This window comes from Wolffia australiana, chromosome 7, assembly GCF_029677425.1.
Source record: "Wolffia australiana isolate 7733 chromosome 7, ASM2967742v1".
Lineage (NCBI taxonomy): Eukaryota > Viridiplantae > Streptophyta > Magnoliopsida > Alismatales > Araceae > Wolffia > Wolffia australiana.
The window spans coordinates 12,159,641-12,175,642 of record NC_135841.1 but is presented as its reverse complement, the minus strand read 5'-3'; the positions used below and the strand labels follow the sequence as shown (position 1 = coordinate 12,175,642).

The following is a 16,002-nucleotide window of genomic DNA, read 5'->3' as shown; positions in this document are numbered from 1 at the left end:
TCGACCCATTACTTGCCCTATATTATTTATAGAGTATTTAAGTGGAAAATTTTGATAAATATTGTTGTTTAAGTTTGAATCAGAACAACAACATAAAACCCCTAAATTTAGGCTTATCAGTAATAAAGTTAATTCATTTATGTGTGTTATATAAAGCTCTGCTCTCACGCTCATATACCATACCATGGGGAAGAGGACCGAATGGAACCTTAGTGGCTGGGAAAGAGAAAGCCCGTGGAGGGATTATCTGGAGATGTAGAAAAAGCCAAGGGGGCAAAGTAAACCTAACCTAAATTTTATAGCATTTACTTTCGTAAACCTCACTGATTCCACTCAATCTTTTACACCGATGTTTCGTACTCTCTCGACCAGGTCATCATAAGAAAATACTTTAAAATATTTCCGAAGTTAGAGAAGGTGCTTAGCGCTTAGGAGCAAAAGAAGAACCTACTGCTTCTTTCTTGCAGAACCTGCTGAAAAAGGCAAGATTAGCGCTAAGAAGCAACCCTTGTTTAAGTACTAGGGTCCCACTTTGTTGTTCTTTACTTGACTCTCCCCTGCTTTTTCATGCTGAACCTCAGCCACCAGGGGCTTATGTAGTGGTCGGCATTCCTACGTGCTCCTCCTTAGCCCCATACAGGAGGTTCGATAAGGGTGACTTTTGGAAAAGTGACGCTTTGATTACGAAGGTGATCGGGGTGACGGTTTATGGATGGATTCAGTGGTTGTCTCTGACTCCCTCCAACTCCATCAATATCAAAAACATTTCGTGATTATGACGGTTTGTTCTGACTTTGTTGACTTTGTCAGCAAGTACAATGGGTTTTAGGGGTTCATTGATTAATAAACCTATGATGCTGGTAAGGTCCGGACCGTGGTCATCCATCTCTGGTTTACCGGTGGATAAGATCACTGAAATTGACCAGCCAGCTGGGTTGATTGGGCTATTCCTTTCTATTGAAAAGGAGTCAGCTATCTGTGCAAATCATCGTGTTCTAAGCTCCGCTGGACGACACGGCATTCTCGTTCAACCGACCGTACTTGTGATGGTTCCTAGGATCCAATAAACTCACTTAGGTCTATGTTGCCACGATATTGTTCTATGGAAGCGGGCGGGCCCAGTTTTTCTTTTTACATGAAAAGGGGGGAAAGGGATTGACCTTTCTAACACATATTCTGTCGTACCGACATGTCCCCACTGATTTGTTTTTGATCGGAGCATGAAGCAGCGCAACCCAGTTCTACTTGACTAAGCTCCATGCTCGTCCAAGGAGGGAGTTTTCTTCACCCAACTCCCTTCATTTACTTCGTAACTGAACAGAAACCCCCGAAATTCATGAGTTTCGAATGAAGAATGAAGAGTGCCTTTGAATGCTGAACCAGAAATCTTGTATTTTAAAGTTGGTAAAGACCCACCCCTTGTTTCAGTCAGAATGAGTCCCCAGGACCCCGGGACATTGGCTTCCGCCAACAGTGAATTCTTAAGGATCACATCCTGCACATATTCTACATTATAACTTGCAACTGATTCAGATAGAGCTCGATTAGTTGCTGCTAGACAAGAAATAAGGAACATAACCAATACGGGGAACAAGGGAATACCAAACCGTAGTTGCTTTTGCGCCATGACAATCTCACTCAAATTACAGGGACCTACACATATTAGTACAATATCCTGGGGTTCCCGGCCAGAACCACACATGGATGTTTTCCTGCATGTGGGCTCGTTCATGCTTTTTTTTGGGGCGTTGCCTATGACTCCTCATGGGAGAAGGGGGATGAACTTCAAATTGGAGTGTTCAGAGCATTGCATTGTCTGAGGGAGTAGGATGAGTATGCAGCGCCTGCCAAGCAAAGCTTTCATTGAAAAGGTGGAGTGCTTTCATCAATCAAATGATGCATGTGGGCTGAGACATTCCCATCCCAACCTGCTAGCCTGGTCGGGAAGAGATTCTAAATATAGAATATGCACACAGGGAATAACTATCTATCTTAGCTAGCGGGTGTGGGCTTTCCTCTGGTAGTCCCGCATCGGCCTCTTACAGTCAGTTGTGTCTCATCTTTCTTTGTTTATGACCAGCCTGTCTCCACATGAGACCCTCTTTCTATTGATGACGAAAAAAAAGGGCACTCTCTTCTGATTAATTTTATGTTTTCTGTTTTCTTTAATTTCACTTTGACTTTCATGATTTATCCTCTGGATAACATTATCCAGCAGATAATTATCTTCAAGAGAAGCTCTTCAATAATTTATTCACTTTGCCCCTTTGCTTGTAAACTCGCGTTTGAAGTCGCGCCTTTCCTATTCAGTTTTGCTTGCCGCCTATTGCGAGAATAGGTCCCATGCGGCCCGCCTTTCTTCATCTATCTCGCAATAACTATTTCTGCGCCCTAAGAAGCAGAACTCGCCATCACCTACAACCCTTTCCTCTGCCGGGGACTTTCAAAAAAATGGGCGGCATCGTCGTATGCTTGACATAAGTTGCCCTGCCCTTGGAGTACTCCTTTGGCTGATCTGCCACCCATCAGGGCTTGGCCCAATCCTTCCCCCTAAGGGCATGACTTAGTAAGTTATTCTTGCAATTCAAAAAGTGGCTTCTATTAAAGTTCTTTGAGAACTTATTTTGTTTTCATGCTTCGCTTTTTTATTTCATTGATTAGCATCACATTTCTTTCTTTGATGATTATTCTTATCTTTTTATTATTCAGTGATTCAGTGATTTTAATTTATGTTAAAAATAACTTCTTTTAGAACCATTCGTTGGCTGATCCCTTGCTCTCAAGTTTGAGTGTTTTCTCGTCATTTAGGCCGGTGAGTTACATTTCTACTGATTGCAGTAACCTCTGGGGTTCTTCTCACCTGGATAGTACCATGACCCTTATGCTTCCGACTGCACTACCCACCCTATGAAAACAAAATGAGCCTTGCAACGAGATGCGGACATTCCTCATGCTGCGGTTCCCTCCCCCCCGTTCCCGGGTTGGGTTAGGGGAACATTTGAGCGATTGCCTTCGCGCATCAAAACGTGCTCACAAGGCGCACAGAAAAATGGTACCCAAATCCATTTACGATCCCATTTTTTCAGACACATCGCACTTCTGCTCGGGTCGAGGCTGCCACTCGACCCTAAGACAGATCAAAGAATAGTGGGGAATCTTTCTCTGGTTTTTGGAATTTGACATCAGGTTGTTTTTAGATAATGACCGACATCGATTCATTCCAATATTTAAGGAAGATATTGATGATCCTAAGTTATTTTACCCCACTCAGAAACTTTTTTTTGCTGGACGAAGAGGTGAGAAGGGCCCCTACTACGTCTCAAATAGTGTACTACTATCGGCCCTATCAGGCAACATCTACCTACACAAGCTCGATCAGGAGACAGGGAGGATCCAACACAAGCACAAAATCCTTCTTGTTCTGAGAATAAGAGTGGTTTTCTTAAGGACATGTCATCGTATCGATGACCAAGAAAACTCTGGAGAAGAAGCAGGCTTCAACGCTCCCTAAGACAACATAGCCGTTATTGTGGGAAGGGGCGAGTTTATGAGCGGGTTATAAAGTAAATGCAGTCGAAGATTCAGAAGAAAAGAGACCTTTAAAAACCTTCTATCGTCGTGGCACCCCCCCCCCTACCCAGGCGAAGGGGGGACCAGAAAACTCTCATTTTACCTTTCTCGCTACGCGCCTTAAATCGGAACCTTGGTGCCTTCCTTAACAAGCCCTCGAGCCTCCTTTGCGCTGCCTGCCTCATAGAAGCCACTGGATTGACCCCGAAGGCCGAATTCTATGGTAGAGAACACTTTAATCAAAATTTGGCCATGTGATACCTTTTAGAGTTTTGCAAAAGAAGGAGCCTGCTAATAGAGCTGGTGGGGGGAGGCGATACTAGCTATAAGGTTAGAGAGACGTCTGTCCCGTAAGCTGGCCCCATTAAGAATTTGTTATGCGGATATGCCGACGACTCACTACTAGGAATCGTGGGTGCCATAGAGCTTCTCATAGAAATACAAAAACGTATCACCCACTTCCTACAATCTGGCCTGAACCTTTGTGTAGGCTTCGCAGGATCAATGACCATTGCTGCATGGAGCACGGTAGAATTCCCCGGTACAGTAATTCGGGAAGTCCCTTCGAGGACGACTCCCATACAATTCTTGCGAGATCTGGAGAAGCGTCTACGGATAAAGCCCCATATCCATATAACAGCTTGCCACCTACGCTCTGCCATCCATTCCAAGTGTAGGGACCTAGGTTATAATATCTTGATCAAACAGCTGACAAAGGGGATGAGTGGAACAGGGAGTCTACAGGACGCGGTTGAACTAGCGAAGACTCTTGCAACAGCTGGAGTCAGAAGCCCCCAAGTTAGCGTATGTTGGGGGATCATCAAGCACATCCAATAAGGATCAAGAGGGATCTCGTTGTTGCATAGCTCAGGTTGGAGCAACGTGCCATCGGATGTTTAACAGGCAATCTGACAATCGGACATGAGTGTCTAGAAGTTTTCATTGTATACTCCATGGGCCAGAAGGCGGCGGGGGAAGGAGGTTCTGAAAGAAACTAGACGTGGTCTTTCAGCACTTCCATACAGATAGAGGCGCCTATCAAAAAGATACTCTGAAGGCGTTGGGATTGAGGTCTCATTAGCCGAAGAAGACCTTTTCCAATCCAAGTGGTCTGCTTGACGAACTTCAGCGACGGAGACAATGTAAATTGGTCCGCGGGCATTGCGATAAGTCCTCCGTCCTACTACAGGTACCGCGACAACCTTTACCATGTCCGAACGATTGTCGACTATCAGATCTGCTGGTCTACTATATTCACCCCAGCCCACAAGCACAAATCCTTGGCATTGAATGTAATCCCAAAGTACTCCAAAGACTCAAAAATTTTCAATCAAGAAGATGGCAAGACCCTTGCGGAGTTCCCCAACAGCATAAAGTTTGGGAAGCTCGGACCTGCGCAGCACCCAAGAAATGCATTAAAAGAATAATCTTTAATTTCCCCATTTTTGATGAAATTCAAAACATGCCACATTAGTTATATTTTATTCCCTTTTTAAAAGCAATTAAAAAGATTACGATGGCTTCCCCTAATATGTAGCTTCCCCTAGTGAATAGCTTTGCATACACTAGAGGATTCTGTCGATGAGGGCAAGTCAAACTACTCATAGGAGAACTGTAGATATGGATAGACCAGTACAATAAGGGGAATGTCTAAGACACAAATGTAGGAGTCCACTAATAAAACAAAAAATATCATTTGGCACAACAATCGATGCAATAAGAATTGATGTGGATAAAATGTCCTATATAAGCCCTAGTAAACAAATCTTATACAAATACATAAAAACTGAAAATTTGAGTCGATTACAAGTGGATTCCCCTAGATTCTAAGTTTAATGTGATCGTTAATTTTGAGTAGGAGCATCATATTTGATGTCTTATCCTCAATGGATCTAAAAAACATGTTAATAGGAAAACAATGGATAGGGAGTCATCATAAATTTCTTGCATGGGCCATGCCTAGCGCTCTCCAAAGAGTTCTAGGCGGATCTTCACTTAAACATTGAGAGAAAGTTTTGTGACTTGATATGATCTTCAATCAATGTCACATCTAGTGATATGATCTTTACTGAAGTGATGATTCACTTGGATATGCTTCTTGTGTGAATGCATGATGGGGTTTTGGGCCAAATTAAGGACACCTGTATTGTCCCCCATAATATGTACTACGCGGAGTGTGACCTCATAATCTTCTAGATACAGCTTTGTACATATAGTTTGAGCGTAACACAGACCACCTACTATATATTTAACCTCGTGTTGATGAAATTATATATAGGTGCTGCTTAGTCCATGTATGAAGTTTTTAGATGTCCATGATATGAGGCATCCCCAATAATTGCACAAGTGACGCTTTTGCTTTTCCTATCAACATTTCACCCTACAAAGTCTGAATCACAAAAGTTGACCAATGTCAGCTCTTTATACTTAGGGTACCAAATCACTAAATCAGTGGTCCCTTTCAGATACCGTAGTAGTCTCTTCATAGCTTTTATATTTGATTAATTGGGATCACTCTAAAAGCTGCCACAAAGAGATATATTAAAATGTATGCCTGGTCAACTAGCTGTCAAGTATATAAATATCTTTTTTCTATATTGTGTTGGTCAATACTTATCCAATGATATTTAGATCCAACTTAGTGATTAAATTCATGAGAGTGCCTTTTGATTTGCAGTCCTGTACTTTGTAATTTTTTAGAATCTCCTTAGTGTAATTATCTTGGCATATAAATATGTCATTTTGCTTTTGTATAATTTGAAGTCCAAGGAAATAACTCAGTGACCCCATTGAATTCGTCTCAAATTCCTTCTACATGAGCTGAAAAAATTCACTGCATAACTTTGGATTTGTAGGTAGAAAGATAATATCATCAACCTAGATTTGGACTAAAATTCAGTTCTTTCCTCTCTCTTAATTAACAGAGCAGTATCTACACTACCTCTCTCGTAGTCATGTGAAGTTATGTACCTCTCTCATACGAGACTCTAGGTGCTTCACATATACTTGTTCCTTAATCTCTCCATTAAAAGGGTGCTCTTTACATCTATTTAGATTTGTTTATAATTTATGGAACATCCAAAGGCCAATAATATCATAATAGCATCAAGCCTTGCTGTTTGAGTATATGTCTCCTCATATTTGACTCCTTCAATTTGGAGATACCCTTGAGCAACAAGCCACACTTAATTTCTACTGATTTCTCCTGTTTCATTTATCTTGTTCTTAAACACCCACTTAGGGCCTATGACATTCTTACCTTTAGGTCTTGATAGTAGCTCCTATACCTTATTCCTTTTAAATTGATCTAACTCCTCATTCATAGTATTTACCCTATCTGGATTGTTTAGAGCCTCATCCCCTTTCTTTGGCTTAATTTGAGAAGTAAATGCTACATTGAGTTCTAATTTGATCAATAGGACTTCCGAGAATGTTCTCTTGTGAGTGGTCCTTAGCTAGTCTAATTTTTCTAAGTTTCTCTCTATGTTCATTCACCCTTGATCTACTGCCCCATCATCATCATCATCATCATCATCAGGTTCTATTAATCTTTAATTCTTTCTCTCTCACTAATTTCTTCATTCATAGTCCTATCCTCATTTTTCTGGTCATATTCTAGATCATCAATCAGTTCATCCTCTTTTGCCTCTTTCAATTCCACAAATTTCGCATGAATAAATTATTAAAATTTTCTTGAAGCCCTGCTATAGACTCGATAGGCTCTTGACATCTCCGAATATCCAATTAAAATATCTTCATGACTGGATGGATCAAATTTTTGCATGTCCTTTCTATAGACATTCAAGATGTGGAACTTACATCTGAATGGTTAAAAGTATTCAAGTATGGGTTTTTTCCTTTCAGATACTCATTATAGTCTTCTCCATATGAGGTCTACTGAGCACCCTGTTCTGCATGTAGTAGGCTGTAATCGCTGCCTCTACCCATAGGAACTTCTTCATCTTATAGTCTTCTAGTATAGTGCTTGACATGCCAATCAAGGATCAATTCTTCCTCTCAACTACCCCATTCTATTAGGGAGTTCTCAGTCCTGAGAAATGTGTGATCCCATTCTCATCACAAGTATCAGTAAATCTGTTCTCAAACTCTCTCCCATGGTCACTTCTGATTAACTTGATCTTCAATTCAAATTCATTTTAGACTCCCTTTGACATTTTTTTGAAAGTTTCAAAGGCTTTGTTTTTATGCGCTGAAAAATTCAATCAAGTATATTATAAAGAGTCATTGACTATGACTAGCTAGAATACCTTTCCACTTAGGCTTGGAAATTGGTTTGGCCCAAACAGGTCCATGTGTTGCAACTCAATGGGTCTCCTCATAGAGACACAAAGCTTTGAGAAAAAACTTTCCTTCATATGTTTACTCTTAGGACATGTTTAACACATTCTCTCCATGTCTTCAAACTTGTTTAATAAGCATCTTAGTCAACCCTTTGCTAATCAGCTTCCTTAGGAGATGATGACCTGTGTGAAAAAGAAGCCCATTCCATAGGTTGATTATGCTCTCGTTGCCTCTTATCATAAGGCATATGCCTTCTCCACTGATTGCATCTATATATATCAGTCACGTGGTGAAGCCTGGAGCTAAGAAAAATGCTTGGAACAAACTTGTGTGGGCCTCAACGAGTGCACACAAATGTTGAGCAACCTTCACTTGTGATAGGTAAGTGTGTTTGGACAACTTAAGATTTCTTGGAAGTTAAGGAGAGAGGGTAGGGCTAGGCCCTTAGAATAAAATCAGGACATTATATTATAATGAGAAGACTTAGCTTAGGGGCCATAGCCATTACAAAAGGGGAAGACAAAGGCCAATACAATGCACTGAGATTGGGCATAGCCTACACCTTTCAATAGTAGTGTCTTACGCCTTGAAGCCCACATCCTGTGCATGCGCGTGCTGCCAATGCCTATACAACCGTGCCCCTTTGCTGGGCACCCAGTGCGTGTGCCATGGCTCTCAGTTCATTCTCTCGTTGTTTGTACCATAGGCCCTGACATCCACTCACAACACCCTTGTGCTCGGTGCTTTGCCTTGACCCTTCATGCACTAGGAGTACCTACGCTGATGCATCTACCGCTATGGTCCATATTGACACTAACATGCTTGGTGCCCCAAGCTTTGGCACCTCTACTGTGCAGCATTAATCCCACGGATGCAATTGCTCACATCTGTCTCGGTGCTTGGCTCGCTGTGCCTTAGTCTCTTGGCAGGGTATGGTCTCATCCCTATGGGGGGAGTACCCACGACCCATGCGGAATGCTTGCAGCCTGTGCATGTAGCATTTAACACCTGCGTTCACGTGTCCTTGACCCGTAGCGACATGACGCATAGCGCCTGTGCTCGCATGTCCTTCGCATCCTATGCACACATCCTAGTTTGATCTACCAAGATTGCATATTAATAATCACGAGCACCAATTGGGTATTGCCTTCAAAGATCAGGGATGGACGTCATGACATGTGATACGTGTGTTGTCGACTCATTCTCCAATCCTGAGTCCAAGTATGTGGACATATCCTCAACAGTTAGCACGTAGGCCTCTACGCAGGAATGTTGCCTACTTTGAGGACTTACACTTCCCCACCACCTAAACTTGTTGATGCCCTCGTTCAAGCCTATTACACCTCATAAGCCCGCACGTAGTGCTCAAACTACCATAAGGTGAAGCTGTGCTTCCATTTCACTCCCTCTAGTAGATGGTTCTTCCACTTCACCAGTTCACTAGGTCACGCTCCCACTTCACCACAGAACAGCCTTTTTTTATCTCCTCTTTTTATCTCCTTTTTTTTCCAGAACAGCCTTTGCTTCCTTGTCAAATTATGCCTGCACATTCGGCGGTGCACATCAGGCATGGTTCCTCTCTACATCTTTACAATTGGGTTCATACTTCTTGAGCACTAAAACATGAAAGACCAGATGGAAAGCCAACCGTGGAGGTATGTTGAGAAGATAGGCGACCGGTCTGATTCTTATACCACTTGGAACAATGCATCATAATGAGGTACAAGCCCTTGGTGTCGCTACTTTGCTTGCTTCCTCTCGAGCATTGCATTTTTCTGGAGCAAGACCATATCACCCACTTGCAACCCCACATCTCGCCAATGTTGATCTGCACTCACGTTCATGGATTGAGACCCACTCCAGCACCTCGCGCACTTCCTCAATGCAGACAGGATAATCACGTGCAAAGAATAATCTATGGAGAAATGATTATTTCTCTTTCCCTTTGCCGCTTATGGAGGACTTAACGGGTGCCTTCCCATGTAATCTTCAATGAAATTCCCCATAGATGATCATCTTTTAGTGCCAACTTGATGTCATCTGGGATGTTCCCTTGGACTGTTTAAAGGGCAGCCGCAAAAGCTTCTGACTCTTTGTGGCTCAGTGTGCCTATTATTTTATTGGGGCATCCTGACTTGTACTTTAAGGTGAAGGTAAACTCTGTCAAGAAATCTTGCCATCTTGCTTGCCTTGGGGTCAACTTCTTGTGGGACTCAAAGCAGCTAATGGCTACATTGTCTATGAAGACCACAAAGTTGCCGGTAAGGAGATAATAGTGCCATACCCTAGCGTACCACTACCGTCATCTCCTCGTACACAAAGTACATCGTCTTTGTATCATTCAACATTTAGCTTTTGTATGGCACTAGATGCCTGCCATGCATTAAGAGGCCTCTAAGAGAAAAATTGAATGCACTTGAGTGTACTTTATATGGCTTGTCAAACTTGGGCAGTTGGAGCACTGGCTCGCTAGTGACTGCTCTCTTCAAATCATCAATGGTCCTTTAGCATTGCTCAATCCACTACCACTTTGCGTCCTTTTTTGACAGATCTGTCAATGGAGCAGCTAGTTGGTAGAAAGACTTGAACATCTGATAGTAGTTAGCTAATCCAAGGAAGGAATACAATTGTGGCACCCCTTTTGGCATTACCTATGTGCAGATAGCCCACACTCTTAGAGGCACCCTACGCCACCCTACTAGATGTCCGTGGAAATTAATTTCTTCTAAAGCAATTCATATTTCTTCAAGTTGAGGTAGAGCTTGTGCTCCTTCAGCTTGGCCAACACCTTCCCCAAGTGGCTCACATTGTCATCCAAGCTCCCGCTACACACAAAGATATCATCCAAGTATACAACAACAAAATAATCCATATACTTCCAAAAAAAGGAATTCATTATCAACAAAAGGTTGCTGGAGTGTTGATGAGCCCTAAGGGCATTACATTAAGCTCAAATAAACCACATCCAGTAACACAGGCTGTCTTCGGCTCATCCCCCTCTTTTATCCACATTTGGTGATACCTCCTCTTGAGATTCATCCGCCAGGGGAAAGGAGCATCACCGAGCCATTTGAATAGGTCCTCAGCATTTTACATGGGGTATTTATTCTTCACCATGACCTAGTTGAGCGCCTGATATTAGACACAAAGTCAGCGTGACGCACCCTTCTTATCCCAGAACAACACCGAAGGGTGCGTTAGACGCCTAGATCAGGCCCGACTCTAGTAGCTATTGGAGTTTCCATCTAAAATCCTTCTGGTAAGCAAGGGGGATCTTGAAGGTAGACATGGTTGTTTGGTTTGCTTTGTGTGAATCTGTGTGTTTTGTTCATTCTGTTCAGCTTTTTGAACAAAACATTAACAAAATTGCACATATCAACGCGCACGCCTGTGTGTGATTCGAATTGTTCGTTTTGTGCAAATGTATTTTAATCATTTATTGAGAATAAACATACGATTTGACCTCTCCCTCGGCGGCCGTAGCCCTCTCCCTCGGGAGCCACAACCCTCAGCAATTTGCTCTCTCCCTCTAATGGCGGTGACCCTCAGCTCATGGACAAGCACAAGAACATCGGAGGAGTTGTTTCCAGTTCTAGTTAAGTTTGGGAAGCCTGTTTTGGGTTTCTACTCTGCTGGAATTGAAACTTTAGGGGGAAACTTAGAAATGCAAGCGTGAAATTCTACAATTATTATTGTGAGAGTAAACATTATGTTGTTAAAATATAGTTTTTTGAAGGTTTATCCCTTCTTTTTGACAGCTTTTGTGAAGGGAGCAAAAACACATACAAGTACGCGCATATGAAGATGTTGTCTTTCAAAACATCCTTGAAAACAAAACTGCAGATATTTCTGGGAATCTGAATTTGGCTTCTAGTATGCTTTATGTGAGACACTGTAAGAGTTGTAGCATGATTTCTTCGGTTCTTTTGGTTCATTCAGTAGCTGATTGCATGATTTAATTTTTCTCCTTCATTTAATTCAACTGCATTTTCCCAAAAATATATTTACTTGTTGATGTCGGACATCGTCAGTGACATCATCTGACGGGTAAATCCCTAAGGGAATGTAACTACGAGATGACGTGTCCTAGGTAGATGTACGTGCAGGCCCCAACTCGTGGGGTTCATCGAACTCCTAGCTCCGGGGTGGGCGATCGGTGACGATGACAGTGAACTTTTGACCCTCGTTCGAATGACAATGGTGAGTACGACTTCAAACAAAAGATTTCCATAAGCGCTCACACGTACAGAAAGGTTCGACCCGTACCTTAGAAATCAATCAATTCGTAGTTTTCAATAATTAAGCTTTCACCTAAACTATTCTGAGCATGGTGTAGTGCATCAAAAAATGTACTGAAGAAATTAATGTAACTGATGAGGAAAGAGGAACAACGTGCCTCGTTGGTGGTGGCGTTCGTCGATAGTGTCTTCATCCGTGCACGGGCCAGTGCGGGTAGGTTGGCAAAGTTGTGGTGGCAACGGGCACAGCCTTGCTCGACTAGTGGCGGTGACACAACGTAGGAGGGTGTCTTAGAAGAGGTAGGCAAGGATGAAGAGAAGGGAGGTGCATCTGCAAGGTGGCTCAAGCTAACGGCTGAGCTTGGCGAGCGCAACCCATTCTGGAGGATTGACGCAAGTAGAGACGATATCAGTTGGGACTGATGGCGGATGGCGTGATGATGGGTGCATGTCCAGGGAACACGATAAGTAGGAAGCAGACCGATGCAGTGGATCAGCAAAGTGGTGGGGAGTGTGACTCAAAGGCAGCAGTGGATTGAGCAGATGGCGCGCGTTGTGATGTCATATTCATTCAGAACAATGTAGCAGTGACCTTGAGGTGCTGGCACGGACAGACATTCTTACGTGTGTCTCCGCGTGTAGGGTGACACGGTGGGTTCCTCAGATGGCCCTGGCATGGGCATCCATACACCCGAAGGAACCACCGGAAAAGCATTTGTCATCAGTTGTGGGAATAGTCTACACGTGTGGGCGTGCGCGAGGTCTGGCATGCTGACAAGTCGTGGGATGATCATGAGATGCGATGGGGTCATGACACCACGTTGGGCATGTTCACGTCCAGCGTGGATCAGTTGCAGCGATGAGCCCCGCATGCAGTGGTCTAGCTACGGTCTAGAGCGGCTAATCAACCTATGACTCTGTGTCATGGCCGGCTGCCCGCATGGCTGGAGCGGCATTACAAGAGGGTCGAGCGTCGCAGTCGACCACTTCGACTGATAGGCGACTCAAGCGGAAGTTGTGCAGTCCTCATCGGTGGACCCAACGGTGGAGGCGTCGGATCCTCGTCGTGCATCTCATACAACCGGAGCACATCAATTGAGTTGTTCGTGTGTGGTGCAATGGGTTTGTTAAACTTTAATCGTGAGCGTTGTCCCAATGAGTTTCGTGCGATTGTTAGCGATGGAGACCGAGGAGGAACCTGCGCAAAGGTGTGTGTGAGGTCAGAGGCCCGATAGCAGCGTGTTGGTGCCTAGGTGCTCCTTGCTCTTGACCCTTCTTACTATCTTCTCCCTCTCTTCTTCGTCTTCTGGTGTGTGATAAGTTGCAAACTATAATGTTAAATTGAAGAATACTACATACATATATGTGTTTTACTAGCCATATTTGCATGTTATCATACATAAATGGACATAAATAACTTGCCCTATCATTTTATGATTAATTTTAATTTTTATGTATTTTTATATGGTATTTAACCTGCGTGCATTGAAGGAATATTTTTCTGGAATTGTTTCATATTTTTTGTAATTTTTTTACCATTATTTAGCCAATAAATGATTTTTAGAATTAAAAGAATTTATTTTATGATTTATCTACTATCTTAAATATGATTTTCTAATAAATTGGTGGCGTCCACGTCATTTGCCTGAAAATTCGGACGAATGGTTAGAAGCGCAAAAAAATAAGCAATCATTATGGCATGGCAATGTGTGAGAATGAAAAGGTAACTTTTGTCAATTTCTGTTTATTGAATTTTTCGTGCAATAAATGCACGCGTAGAATCAATCTCTGCGTGCATTTATAAAAGAGGAATGTTCGTTGTATTTAATGCACGCAGAATCAATTCACCATGTGCATTAATTGCATACAGCCATCGATAATCGCATGTAATAATTTTTAACGAAAAGTGCTTTGTCTTTTTATGATTTTTTTAAAAAACAGGGTACGTGGCACACTTGTAGCCGCTGAAAAGGCATCTCCTTTCTGCAATGATTGCGGCCTGTGGAAGCACGCAACGATGTGTCAGAACATGATCCAAGGGCGGGAAAATCAAGGCCACGATTAAAAAAGAGAATTTCATATTTTCTTGGAGGAGAGATATAATATCCAACGGCCATGGCTAATCATCAGTAAACAAGCTATATCTTGAGATCTAGCCTTCCGATTGAGCTCAAATTTTGATGGTAGCTTTGTCTTTTCACCCTCTACGATCCAGATGGTTGGATTTTTAAATGGAGGTTTGGAAGAAGGGAAATAACATTTTTGAAATCTCTCCCCAAGGAATTGGCCAGGAAGGGCACAAGTGATGCTTTGGAAGTCGATAGACCTTGGTTCATCATTGAATGTTGTAAGTTTATAATTTGCTTTTTGAACATCTTCTTGAATGATTCTAAAACGCCATGGCATGGGCACAATGTGCATGCCCTTGAAGTTGATATGATGGTGATTAGCATTGCATTTTGATTCAAGATCTGACTTTTAATTCTTAGTCATACATTGAGTTTCATCCAATTTGGCATCTGAGATCTCTAGATCAAGGTCGAATTTCATCTTTAATTCATTTTCCCCCTAAATTCCTCTACTTTCTCTCTCTAGATTTGTAAAATTGATTATTTGAAAAAACCTAAACCTAAATTTGATTTAGAAATCCATCCATCTTCTAGTCCAATTTTAAAAATCTGTTTCTTGCTTATTAATTCCCAAATCTTAATGCATACAAATTATCTTCATAATTATCTTGATTCGAATATTGGTAATCCAAATTAAATTGATATCAGAACCAAAATTATCCTATCTATATTGTCTTGGCAAAAAATATGAATATGAAAATTAAGATTTGCTAAATTTTGATAAAATTACAAAATAAAATCAAACATGATTAAGGTCTATTACATGCAAAATTAATTCATTATTGAAATAACTCATTTGAAATAGGATAAAAATTCTTGCTTAGCGCGTCCCTGTAGTTTGACCCCTGGCTTGCTCTATACATAGTATTTAGTGATTAAGGTTTTTATAAATTTTATTGTATAAGTCTAAAAGTGAAAATAACCATATTTTTAAACACTCAAATTTAGTCTTATCAGTGAGACCACGATAAACAAAAATTCCTTTCAAGAAAAGGCCTGGTCTAAGTTGTAGGGCACCATCGTGCTTCCTTGTATAGGGGCAGGATGGCCCTTACTAAGGGCAGCGGTGCCCTTACTGGGGGGGGGAGTCTTATACAAAGGACGCCCCTCTAACACAAAATTAAGACACATTTGACATGTATTCGATTATGCAAAATGACACCACATGGACCTACACGAACAAGAACATGACACGATGGATATGGACACGACGAGAACAAACGCACAAACACGGTAAAATAACGAATAAAATGAGAACGAGCCGGCAAAAATAAACACATTTGATGTTGCGATCGTGCTTTCACCCGGGTATTAAACCCCTGTGTCTTCACTTGCGCCTCGGCGGCCGGTCAGGCTGTAAGGAAATTGGTGGACCATCGATGACAATGTTAGCGTCTCCAAAAATGTCTCTGATGGAGTGGACTGGCGTGCTCCATCATTTGTGTCATCTTTTCCAACTGCTAACATAGAATATCTTTATTTTTATAAACACTTTTTCAGGGTTGAATATTGATATTTTCTGATGTAAAATTGCTGATCCTGAATTCAATTTAGTATTAGTACAGATTTACGTTATCCATCGATTATCTCCACTAGAACAAGGCGTCTGCTACTATATAAGCTATGGAATGAATTATTCAGCTTAATTTTCACATTTTTAATTTTAATTTAGGTGGCACAATTTTCTTCATCCATTTTGATGCTTGCATATATTTATGCTATCTTCATTGTCCTTAAATTATACCCTAGTCTTAATCATTTTA

General features: G+C 41.8%; 1 pseudogene; it reads left to right on the top strand.

Moving 5' to 3' along the window:
• The first annotated feature begins 3,787 nt into the window (after positions 1-3,787).
• On the top strand, positions 3,788-4,997 carry LOC144706008 (uncharacterized; annotated as a pseudogene).
• The last annotated feature ends 11,005 nt before the right edge of the window (positions 4,998-16,002 follow it).